Genomic DNA, 13403 nt, shown 5'->3' with positions numbered 1-13403 from the left:
TAAACACAGACCACTGGGAAGTGGGATAGCAGTGCTGCTGGAGAAGTGATAAAGCTTCTGTGTCTTCTCATGACTGGTAACTCCACGTGCATCATCAGAAATGCTCTGCCCACATTCACATTTAAGATGTTGCAGGGCTTGACCTTAGGGATTTGAGGAAATACTGTATAGGGATTAAACAGGCACAAATCATTTCACCCCTACTTAGGGGCTGGCTACAGGTGTGCCTGACCATGCCTTCACAAGCTTGCGAGGGCGTGGTCAGGGGAACGTAGGGTGACTGCGTTTTCGCTTTCGGTTTCTCTTTTGGGCTTGTGTACAGACTGCTGCCACGCCGGCTGGCTAGGTCGCTCTGTAAGTAAGGCTTTTCCCTATTAAATACCCTTGTATTTCTACCTGACTCCATATTGGTAATTTCCCACTATAACATATTTCATGGATTTTCTCACAACCACTGTGGAATCCACCAGTGATTTCAGTTTCATCTTCCCCTTTCTGAATGCCAGCTATCTTTTAGAAAATCATCTTTCATGATCCTGTCAGATGCACACAACAGGCAGTCTGGGTGCTGGGTCTTTCAGTCAGTGGTGCCTCTGTCTTCGGGTGAGAGGTGAAGAGCAGAATGAATAGATTCATAGTAACAGAGAATGGGAACCCAGGAGAATCCAAGATTCTCACCAAAACCAGAGATTCCCAACAGCCATTATGAGACTAGGATATTTGTCTGTACAAGAGGTACAGATGTCCACCTAATCTTGGATCTTTGCCTTCGGCTATTTGCATCTTTGGCAGCCCACTCACAACAGCCGCTGCATTATTACACAGTGCCTGCATGTGGGCATCTTTACAGTCAAAGCTGCTTAGAGAAATCATTTTCTTTGAAAATTTTGTTAAGATGACATTTACAATCTCATTATAGGGGAGGAGCATCAAAGGCAGCAACAGAAACAAGCACCCACAGCTAAGAACTGAACCATACTCCTGGAATCCATTTGCTGAGAGGGAGGAGTGATGAGCAAAGAAGGTGCTGGAGAAACCCACAGAAATAGTTGACCTGACCTAGTGAAAGCATGGAGACCCTAGTAGTAAAGCTGGGAACCAGCATTAGACTTAACCAAGCCCTTTGAATGTTGATGCGAGCTAGGTGGCCAAGAGAGTCAATGGGACCTTTAACAGAGGATCCAGTGTTTACCCCTAGAGCACAAATGGACTTTGGGAGCCCACTCCCTTTGGAGAGATACTATTGCAGCCCAGATACAGCAAGGAGGGCCTAGGCACTCCACTAAATGATATCACAGACTTTGACAGTCCACTATGGAGGACGTCACTTTCCCTGGGGAGGAGGTGTGGGGTGGGGTGGGGAGTTGGGGGGAACATTGGAGGATGGGAGGGCGAGGGAATTAGGGGGATGGATATGTAAATATGAGTTTCTTTAAAAGAAAAAAAAAAGATCATATTTACTATGTTGCTTTATTTAATATGTTGCTTTATTTACAATTTCCCATCATAAAACTTGAGTCCATGTTGTTAGGTACAGAAATGATCATTGGTTTTATATCATTTGCAGAGTTTTTATTGTATTGTCTTTCTTTCTTAAGTATTTATAATGCAATTATATGGTTGACAGATGTGTTTGGTTCCCATTTGGCTGCTATACAGTATTTCTTTTGTGTTCTTTTTCAGTCTTTTGATTTTCATTCTGGTTTAGAAAATGATATAATGTATTAAAATGTAAGAGATATTTTATGATCAATATGTAAATCTTGGTAATTTAATTTAGATGATATTTATTCATTTAAAGTTATGTATTTTTCTAACTTGTATACATTTTATTTTTCTCCATTTTCTCTCCCCTTTTCTTGGGTCTAATCAATTTTTGTTTATCCCTCTATCTTCTGTGTTAGTGTTTCTGTCAGCTTTAGTCAATTTTGTTTGGCTATATAAAACACATAGCAATTGGTTATGCTTATAAAGAAGTAAATTCATCTCAAATTACGGTTTCCAGAAAGCAAGACATCAGATTAAGATGAGGATGACAATATCAGAGCCCCCACAGAGAAGGAAAAAAGGAATAAGACACATGGACACAAAGTAGCCTGATTTTACAATAACCTACTCTTATGAAGCTAGTTTGATCTTATAAGAACTGTGTCAAACCTATGTGAAATTGATGCCCTATGATGCTACCACCATCCTCAGAAATCAGATCTTAAAGACTTCTCCACACTGTGAACTATATCAGTAACTTGGCAAGTTTTGAATCAAATCTACAAACCATGTCCAAGCCAAGCATAATCTACCTGAAACTAAGCCCCACTTACAGTACCAAAACATATACACACACACCCACACCCACACCCACACACCCACACACACACACACACACAGACACAATATATATATATATATATATATATATATATATATATATATATATATGTATGTATGTATTCCAATTTTGCAAATGGATAAGTTAACATTTCTGTTATCATACATGAAACAGGACTTTTGAAAATTTCCCATTCTTTAATTGTTCAACATAGCCAGGTTCTTTGGACTGCCAGCTCCTACAAAAAGACATGGAGACTTTTTATTAATTATGAAAGTTTAGCTTTAGGTTAGGTTTACTATCAACAAGCTCTTAAACCTCAAATTAAATTATTTATATTAATCTACGCTCTGCCACATGGCTTGTTATCTCTCCTCAATACCCCAACTTTCTCTGCATGTGGCTGGCAAATCCCTCTCACCTGAAGTTGTTTCCCAGAGTTCCTATCTCTTCCCAGAAGTTCTGCTTATCCTCTCCTGCCTAGTCATTGGCCATTCATCTCTTAATTAAACATATAAAAGGTGCCTTAGGTAGTATACAAAAAGTTTATCCCAACAGTCCAACTCCTCTTATATTACATTTTATAGGACTTTTTAATCTAATAAAAGCAAATGATAGAGATATGGTTGAATAAGTCTCTAACTGCTTTATCCTTCAAAGGGGAATTATTTAGCCAGGACTGTGGCAGCTAGCTGGGATCCCTAGAAATGTATGTATGAGAAGTTATTATTTTGTCTTAGGTCACAGTGTAAAAAGATATAACCTCTTCTAAATCATAATCCCCTTTGTTTTTACATTCAGCATGTAATGTAATATCCTTGGTAGAATGTTCTCAAGGTGTTCAATATACTCACTAACTATTCTATGTTCTTCAAATGTAATTCCTTTGATCTCCTTTATAAATTTCTTATATAATAATAAAATGAAAACAATGAATCTTTAATTTATGGTGGACATTGTTTTCAATATAATGTCTATGGGGCTTTTTATAGTAGATTGATTTGAGTATAGCTTAAGAGCCTGGATAATTATGTCCACTTTGCTACCATAGCACTGATGATTCTTCTGTATGAAAGAGCTGTTGCAGAGGGCTGAATCTTCTCATGTCCAAAATAAGTGATAAAAATGGTTTCCTTTTAAACTGGTTTAAGAAAATAAATATCACTCCCATTTGCTATAACACACTGTGGACAGAATAAATAAATCATATTGGTTAGTTTAAGTATAAAACACCCCACTACAGCTGGATAACATCATTATTTAGATTTTGCAAGTGAAAATTTAGACAAGGTGTATATATAGATGGAAAGTAGTCTTTTAAGGATTTGAAATTAGGTAACTTTAGGATGAATTTGAGTGGCACTTGAAAAGCAGGCTTTTCAGCACTGTACTCTCCAGTTAATTTCCTTATTCATATCCATCCTTTATGCAATGAGGAAACATTCCACCAATGGTCCCTCATTTATATTAGATGGGAGAATTAAGATTATCAGAAAGGAACTAAAGTTGAATTTGCAATAGTGTATGTTGTCACAACCTGCAAGGCATAGGCAATACTGTTTGGTTCTTTATAAACAGTACTCACCTGAATCTTGAACTACTACCATGTAGCTGAGGCAAGGTAATTTTCACCTAGCTTTTTGTGATTATTTCCAAATGAGGAAGTGTGGTGATCTAGTCCTATGTCCCCAAGCTCTGCTGTATTTCAAGATCCACTATTCTTTCAAATAATTGGTTATTATGATGTTCAGTTTCTCAATAGATCAGTTTTCAGCATTCATTACTTTCTGAGATCATCTGATACAAAACCACAGACACATCACAACTAAGTATTTAACCTCATTATTATTATTATTATTATTATTATTATTATTATTATTAGCAGCAGCAGTAAAAGAGCTTGATATTTGCACAGAAACTATATGTTCAGTGGCTGTAGCTTGCCATTGTTAACACCACATATGGCTCATTCAGGCTCCTATACTGTGCTATAAGTTGTGGCCTCAAGTCTGGCATGAATGAATGCAGGGAATTTCTTGTCATTTGGAAAGGATGACAATGTTGGTAAAAAAACAGATCTAATTTATGTAGCAACAGCACCCAAGAAGAAGAATGCAAAAAAATCTAGACTATGTACAATAATGTTAGATAGAATTCCCAGATCACTATTTGTCACATTTAAAAATCAGTTAGAGCAACACTCATCAGTGGTGATGGGATAATTGGGTAAAAGGTTGAGTTGACAGATATCCTTTTAGTAAGTAGATCAGGTTGAAAACTAAGTCATAACAGTATTGAAAGAAAGAAACCCTGGTGTGTCACCTAACCTGATAAGTAAATATATCACATGTATATATACACCCAAAAACTGGAACTGAATTCCACAAGGCAGCCCCAGTTATTATCATGTCATTTGAAATGTATGACAAATAGTGCAATAATTTAAATTTTAATGATAAAAAGACATGTTTCCTTAAGTACCTGGAAAGTAAATTGGTACATTAAACTATTGGTAGATCCTTGGCTTACCCATTTTCATAATTCTTTATTTCAGATCATATTATTAAATGCAATCATGTCTGCCTGTAGAAAAGATTTTTTTTCATTTCATTCTGGATGTATACATTTTACAGTAGCATAACCATAGATGTTTTATGTGTTTAATGGTAGCCTGTTATATTCATTGTTTGTATGTTAATGAATAGCCATTGAAAATACAATATGAATCCGTAAACTCTTATTTAAGTGAAAATATGTGAAACGTTTTAAAATATAAAAATATTGAAGATTTTCCTATAATTAATTAGGTAATTAATTAATTTTCCAGCTTGATCATGGTTTCCCCTGCCTTGCTCCTCTCTTGCTAGACCTTCCCCAACTGCTGTTTCCTTCTTCCCCATATCCACACTTCCTACTTTTTCTTCAGAAAAGAGCAGGCTTCCCATGTTTATCACCAACCATGGCATATCAAGTTGTATTAATTCTAGGCATCTCTCCTCTTATTAATGCTGTGGCATGTTACCCAGTAAAAGGAAATGGTCTCAAAAGCAGGAAACAGAGTCAGAGACAGTCTTGTATCCCACTGTCAAGAGTCCTGCAAGAAGAACTAGCTACACAACTGTAACATGAGTACAGAGGGTCTAGGCCAGTCCCATATAAGCTCTCTGGTTGGCAGTTCAGTCTCTGTGAGCCCCTAGGAACCCTGATTAGTTGATTCTGTGGGTTTTCTTACTGTGTCCTTGACAAATCTGGCTCCTTCCTTTTTCTCCTCCACAGGAATCACAGTTTCACACATGTATTTATTAAGTAAGGGGAAAAAGCTAAATCCACAGGATACTTAAAATATACTCAACACAGAAGAGATTCAGCTACAAGTGAGAGAAAGCCACATTTCTAAAGATGGCTTTTGCTGTTCATAGAATTGTAGGTTGCTAATGCATATCATATAAAGGAATTTTGCTATTCTATTCTATAGGAAAGGTTGACAAAAGAAGACCAGAAGATACAGATGCCTGCAGCCAAACCAGATGCCAAGAGACTAACTGATAGGTTTCCACATGGTAGAAAATTAATTAGTTCCCAAAACTTCCATAAAATGTCCTCTGAACCCCACATATATGCTGTGGCTTGCATGTGGCCATATACCTATTTAGTTAAGTAAGTTAAATGATTTAAAACATCAAATCCATAAGACAGACAACACAAATAGATATAAACTAAGCAACCAGAATCTATACATCTTCAGAAGAGGAAATATCTATGGCCAGTAGCTACAGGAAAGGATGTTTAATTAGAGGAAATCTTGGTTTTCATCCAAGGTTATTTACTAGATTACCAACATGTAAACCCCTAAAATTACTAATATTTTTCTAGGGCATGAAGTTTACATACCAACTCTGTATATACAAATTGTTGTAAGACTTTGACAGTATAGCAAAATTTTATGAAATTGGAATAATGTTCTCTGATCTATTAAAAATCCATTTGTCATGAAAATTGAAGACTATACCATAATGTTAAGCTTGTCATTATCTTAATAGAACTCCAGTATCTACCAATAAAGTAATAGAAATTAATGGAAATGCTTTTCTGTAATGAAATATGTAGGCAACTAGAAATATAGAATAATTGTGCTTTGTCTATCAAAATTGGTTTCATAAATACAATGCCACTGACTGAACAGTGATTGGAAGAGACAGATACCAAAGAATACTTGCAGGCTCTGATGGCAGCATCTACAAATCTACACTTTATTACAGGAAATGTAATTGTGGTAATAATTTGTTAAGAATAATACAGCAGCAGCTCATTGTTGTCTATCAGCTGTCTGGAATGCTGGCACCAAGTTGTCTCTTCTTCCCTCAGCACATATCCAATACAAAAACCATATGACATTTGGAAAATATATACTAGAAACCACACAGTGCCCCATTGCTTCAGTCAGAGTTTCACATGCATTACTGTCTACACAAGGTCAACCTTCCAATGCATCACATTAATATTATAGTCTCCTATGTTACCAACATAAATCTTACCATCATCAGTAAATAATTCTTGCAAGCTGTATATCAACAGCTTGTTTTGAAGATTGCTAGGGAATTCCATTGATCAGAGTGTTTCCAGACTTTGTTAGGGTAATGGCCATGCTAGTACTTGAACAACATTCTACATATTATTTCTGGATTAACCTTCACAACCATATAAAAGGAAAATAAGAAACACATATACAGCATGGTATTATTCAGAAAATGATTAAATGCTACAAAGGGATGTGTGTGAGTATAAATACATAATTTTTGTAAACAAACTGTTAAAGTATAAACTACACATATATTGTGAAAGTATAAACACACGAGATATAATCTTCACACAATTCTGAAAATAATAACTAAGACAAAACCTTGAATAACATGAGTTAGATAAAAATACTTTTAAAAGATATAAGAATAATTTCTATATGAATTTAGAATTTAGGAACATGACTGTGTGTGAAAAAAACTGTATAATGTGAGTTACAAAGAACTAGATGTAATAAAAGTGGCATCATCATCACCATTATGCACCAAATCTACTGAACAAAAATAGTAATGATAGCCTCGTAGGATGTAATAGGGTTGCACCTTGCTACGTTTCCCTCCACAATCATTCTTCCCTAATATACCTAGACACGTGCAGTCTGCTTTGGTCAACTAGTTTGAAATGGAGTGCTGGAAAGATCTGTGAACAAAAATCTTTTTTTTTTATCAGCCTGATAGCTGGTATTAGCCAATCCCTAAAGCTGATTATTCTCATTTCAATAATGTCAACAATCTGTACCTGACAATGAATAGCATTTCTCCAAATCCTTGCTTTCTCATGCATTTAGAAGCCTGTACAGTACCTTTTCGGTTTTTCCTAATCTCCTCTAATCATCTGTACTCCAAGTACATCACCCTGAGTTTATGAACGGGGACCCTATTTTACAGTAAATATTGATGAAATCACAAATCAGGTTCTATACACAGCCACACCCAAAACTTTTGATATAAAATATCTGAAATGCTCTTTACACTTTAACTTTTTGTGTAAGTGGTTGGCCCTATTCTCTCTGATCGATATATTGGCAGAGCTATACTGATATTGTTATCTTATGTCTTATCAAATATTTAGTCATGCCTCATTCTTATTAAATAATTTAGTTATTTCTTCTATTTTCATAAACTCTACAGATATCATTTTTAATACCTGATATGTCCCTGGTCATGCTCCCCTGTTCTGAAAATCTGCCAGTAATTTTTCATAATTAGTAATCCCACTGATATCACTATATCACATTCACTGTGAAATTGTGTCTTTTGGTAAAATTCAATAATAATTATTATTCAGCACAACTCCATATGTCCATGGAGCAAAAGTACACTGCTCTATTTATCTCCTAATTATACCAGATACCATATCTGTTTTGCTTTCCTCCTGTTATACAACTAATTGCTCATCATCATTCTCCATCACTAGTTCTACTGCTCTTTGTATTGTTTATGTTGGCATATTCCATGCCTCTATTTTAAAACATGTGTTTTTAGATGAACACTTTTTCATACATGTCTCTATTCCTCATCCTTCTTTAATAGCCTTTGTAACATACTTTGCAAATATGGCTTTCTTAATTTTGCCTACTTTTTTCTCTCACTACTGTTCTTTTTTTAAATTCTATGAAAATACAATTCACCAGCATCTTTCCCCTCTATTAGTCTACTGGCACCTGAGCAAGTTTAGCAGTACCTGAAATCTCTTGGGTATCTAAATGCCTGTTCTCCTGAGGCTGTTACAAATTCTTCTGTCATTAAGTTTAAGTTAGAGGTTAAAGACAAGCATAGAATTGTGATCATAACAAGAATATTAGACATTGATAACTAACATGAGCAAATAGTTGGCTAGGGTTATACATGCAAATTTGTCTTTTTTCTAGACATCCACACGAAAATTGCTGGGATGATTCCAGGATATAATAACCTCAAGGCCATGTAGTCAGTCATTCTTCCCCTTAAGTAACTAATGGCATAGAAAAGCAATAGACATTACTCACCAATGAAAACAGGAGATTTCTACCCCTGACTTAAGAGGATGTCAAGTCAATAAAGAATTTCATTGTTATTTTTTCCATATGTGATATACGAGTGGAGAACACAGAATTGCATTTTGATCATAAATAATCAGTCATATGGAACCAATCATTTTGATTAATATAAGTCAGTTGAAACAGATTGTTAATCACAATAACAATAAAGTATCAGGACTCCTATTGAAAGTTTTGTGAGATCTGACATTTTAAATCAAAAGAAACTCAATTATTTATCTAAGTCATCTTGCAGTAGAAAAAGGAAGCTTATGGCATTAAAGCTACATAAGGACACATAGCATTAGAATTCTAGACAAAATAAATATGTCACATAGTCTAAAACTAAATTAAAGATAAGGTACATTTTAGGAATATTGAAGTATGTGTAATAATTTAAGGAACATTAATTAGGATGAAAATAATGTCTTCCCCTACATTGTAAAGCTTGAGAGTTTGAATATAATATTTTTTAACACATACAACACTAAGTACTAATTGTATAATGGTAAATGATTTAATGATATATAATTACTTAAAATATCATCAAAGAAAATTATTTCCTATATCAAGAAATTATATTTAAAAAGTATGTTATTTCAGGAGTACCGATAATCATGGCTCAAAAAGTAACCATTAGAGAGATCTAAATAGGTAGCAGACTACCAGTGAGGACCTGGAGGAATGAGCAGGAAGACCAGATGCCTACCAACTGCTACAGCTGTTGCCATGGTCAGAATCCCCACAGAGGGAGGACTCTACCTCCAGGTATTAACCAGATATGGGGCCTAACAAAGACTGTTGTTGAATATCACCTCATCTGTGGAAATGTATAGTGAAAGTGACATATTACACATTTTATGTTAAATATTACGTTTTACTTTATAACTTTAACTATGTGTACTACTGTGTCTTGAGTATAATATCCCTAATGTCAGTTGAAGGATACTTCTTATATATTCTATATTGCAGAGGTCCACAAGACAATCATGGTTTCATCTGTTTCCTTTGTTGCCCACAGAACTAGATGATAAGACACTATTGTGGAAGATACCACTTATCTTGGTAACTTATCTTGGATACATGACTTAAAGAAATAAAGATGAAACTGGGTAGTATATTTTCTCTCTCCCAAGAAAATTCCATACTCCTAGAAGGTTCAATGCTTCCCAGTGGGGAAGAAAAAAAAGGATAAAGGATAAACATATTTACTCAGCTAATAATCATAGGAACTATAAGAACAACCTGCCAGGAATATGTGCCAAAATAGTGCAAAAGTGGCACAATTGCAATGGAGATGCCCAATGATTGTCAAATTGTCTTTGTAATTTGCTCCATAGGAGATAATCCATGTCTGCTATTGTAAATATGGTCAGAAGCCCATTATTTGGTGGTGAGACAATTTCCACAAGCATCAGCACTGAAAAAAAAACAGGCAAATCAGAGAAAAATGAAGATGAGCAAACATAAAATAAAAATTTTAATATTGGCAATGGAACCAAGAAACATATATATATATATATATATATATATATATATATATATATATATAAGGGATAAGTAATACCTTACAATGCACATTATATGCATTTATTTCTTTGTTCTCAAGTTAGCCACATAAATGATACCAGTTTATGTCATAGTGCTGAATCTTACACATAGATTTGCTATCCATAAAACAATAAGAAAAATGTGCCATGTTTTGGACAAAGAAGAAATTCCTTATGAATCCTTCACTCACCCAATGTCTCCTATCTATTAATAGGATACGATAGAATAATAACGCTGAATAATCAGGATATGATAGAATAATGACACTGAGTAATCCCCTTGTCAAAAGAAATGGAGTCCAGTCAATATTCCTATACATGAAAACCCACTTACTGAGGTGGGTCATACAATTCTTTGGTTGTGCCTTTCCACATCTCTGCCCATGATAGTTCTTATAGCAGTTAGTCTAGCTTACTAAGCATTCATACCTGGGTCATGATAAATCATAACTCATCTTTGACTTCCTGATTGACACAGTAACTCAGAGACATCAAATTCTAATTTATGAATGCATAGTATAATTTTACCTTCATGGTGACCAAGATGTACATAACAGGGGCCAGCATGACAAATTTTAAGTAGTAAAACATGGGCAAGTAAGTGAAAAGTATATGTTAACCTGAATGTTGATTTTTAGATATGAATATATATTATATATACATATATGTATATGTATAAATATATATAAAATCTGCATAATCAAGGATGTGGTGTTCTGTACTGGTGAATGGTGAACAAAATGTGAGTTGAAGCATATATACTGTATACTAGTAAAGAATATAATTATCAAAAAATTTTCAAGTAAATATATTAACTCTTTTGTACAAGTAGGAAACTTCTGAAATGTGTTAGATGGTGTAGCATCTGGAAATACCATGAAAAGCTTTACTTTGAGAAGGTAAATGATAAACAGAAAAACACTGAAAAATGGTAATCAATCACATATATTGAACAACACACATGAAGAAGGCCTTGGGGACTAGGGCTTAGCAAACAACCAAAACAAGGACTATTAATTCTGTAGGAGGCATGAATATTCCAGATGGACGAGGAACTACAATGGGAGGCAACAGATAAGACTCAATCAAGGTTAAATGATAGGAAATGTGCCTAGTGAACAGTGTTTAGTAAAGTCCTGCTTGTCAACTTGGCAGTGAGGTCAGACCTTGTGGGAATGCACAGGCAAAATGAAGAATTTTGAGTTTTACTCAAATAAACTGAAAGCCATTAAAAGGTTTTGTCCTGAGAATCATAATGGTTTGACTTCCATCTGCCACTCCCTCTTTTGAAACAATATGTTGGGAAGAAAAGGCACACTCTTGATTGGTAATTTGGGCCAACTACCACAGGTGGGGTCTGTGTGAAGAAAGTATTTGAATATAAAGAAAAGATTTGAAGATGGTTTGAGTGTAAAGTATGAAAAGAATGAATGGACTCTAAAATATACTCAAGGTTAATTTTGTTCATGTAAAGGCAAAGATAAAGCTTACTTTCTTAAAATTAATAAAAACATGGGGGGGAGTTAAGTTTTAATGTGGAGATGAGAGGTAAAGTTTTATCCTTATACAGTCCAGTAAAGTCTAGTGTATTCTTAATAAGATGGTATGCTGACTAATCTTATGTCAACTTGACACAGGTGAGAATTATTGGAAGGGAAGAAAACTCAACTGAGAAAATATATAATTTTGGGAAGAAAATCCTTGGAGCATTTTCTTCATTAGTGATTGATGGCAAAGAGCCATTCCCATTGGGTGTGGAGCCAGATCTGGATCAGTGGTCCTGGATTCTATAAAAAAAAATTGATGACTTCTCTTTATGCCATCCTAGAGCCCTCACCCAGTGGCTGATGGAAACAGAGACAGACATCCACAGATATACAATGAGCCGAAATCGGGAATTTAGTTGAAGAGAGGGAGGAATGAAGAACAAAGGGGTCTGTACCAGGTTGGAGAAACCCACAGGAACAGTTGGCCTGAACAATGGAGAGCACATCGACCCCAGATGCTGTCCAGGAGGCCAGTACAAGACTGATCCAGACCCCTGAACATGGATGTCAATAAGGAGGCCTCTGCACTCCAGGGAGCCTCTGGTAGTGGATTAGTATTTTTCCCTGGTGCAAGAAGGGACTTTGAGAGCCCATCCCATATGAAGGGTTACACTCTGGCCCTGGACACATGGGGAAGGGCCCAGGATCAGCATAGGAAGACTTGGTGGACTTTGCAGAGCCCCCGTTGAGGGCCCTACCCTGCCTGGGGAGTGGTGGGTGGATGGGGTGGGGGGGCTGGGGGTGGGGGAGGAAGTTTGGGGGTGAGGGGAGGGAGAGGGAGAAGGGACTTGAAATAAGCTTGTTCCCTAACTAGAACTAATAAAATAAAAAAATAAAAATAAATAAAAAAAAAAGGCTGAGCAAGTGACATAAAGTAAGCCAGTAGGCAACATTCCTACATGGCTGCTGCAGGAGCTTCTGACTCCAGGTTCCTGCCTGGTTTGGATTCTTCCCTTCACTTCCAGAAATGGGCTCTGATTGAGAATATGCAATCCAAATAAACCCTTTTATCTCCAAGTTTATTTTGCTCATGGTATTTTTGTAACAGAAGTAGAAACCCAAACTAAGACAGATTGCAAATGACTACTCATTACACAAGCCCAGGATTATGGGTGGAAAGGCCAATCAGAAGTATTTCCCATTCAGCCACAAATAGTTCATATTTAACATTTCTCTGGAGAAAGCACAGCTAATCAATTAAATGCAATATTGACAGGAAATTGTTCAGTGGATTTGCTAAGGTGGATAAAAGTGATGAAGTTTCAGTTGGGCAGTAAAAGTGAAAATTGGTGACTTCAAAAAGACTCACAGTAAGGCAAGCACTACTCTAAGCAAGTCAGTTGTGTGGTGATGAAATCTGTAGGACACACTTGGGAAGATGG

At 35.8% G+C, this 13403-nt stretch overlaps 1 long non-coding RNA gene across 2 annotated transcripts; it reads left to right on the top strand.

Annotated features, from left to right (window-relative positions):
- The first annotated feature begins 297 nt into the window (after positions 1-297).
- On the top strand, positions 298-12362 carry LOC107979974. 2 transcript variants are annotated; one of them, XR_004772121.1, is made up of 5 exons: positions 298-354; positions 920-1024; positions 5805-5986; positions 9528-9692; positions 12303-12362. It is a non-coding gene; the product is annotated as an uncharacterized LOC107979974 (long non-coding RNA). The 2 variants fall into 2 exon arrangements; XR_003480398.2 differs by having other exon boundaries at positions 5805-9692.
- Positions 12363-13403: the final 1041 nt, after the last annotated feature.

This window comes from Cricetulus griseus (assembly GCF_003668045.3).
Source record: "Cricetulus griseus strain 17A/GY chromosome 1 unlocalized genomic scaffold, alternate assembly CriGri-PICRH-1.0 chr1_0, whole genome shotgun sequence".
NCBI classification, from domain to species: Eukaryota; Metazoa; Chordata; class Mammalia; order Rodentia; family Cricetidae; genus Cricetulus; species Cricetulus griseus.
The sequence above is the reverse complement of the archived record's forward strand: the minus strand, read 5'-3'. Positions and strand labels throughout refer to the sequence as shown.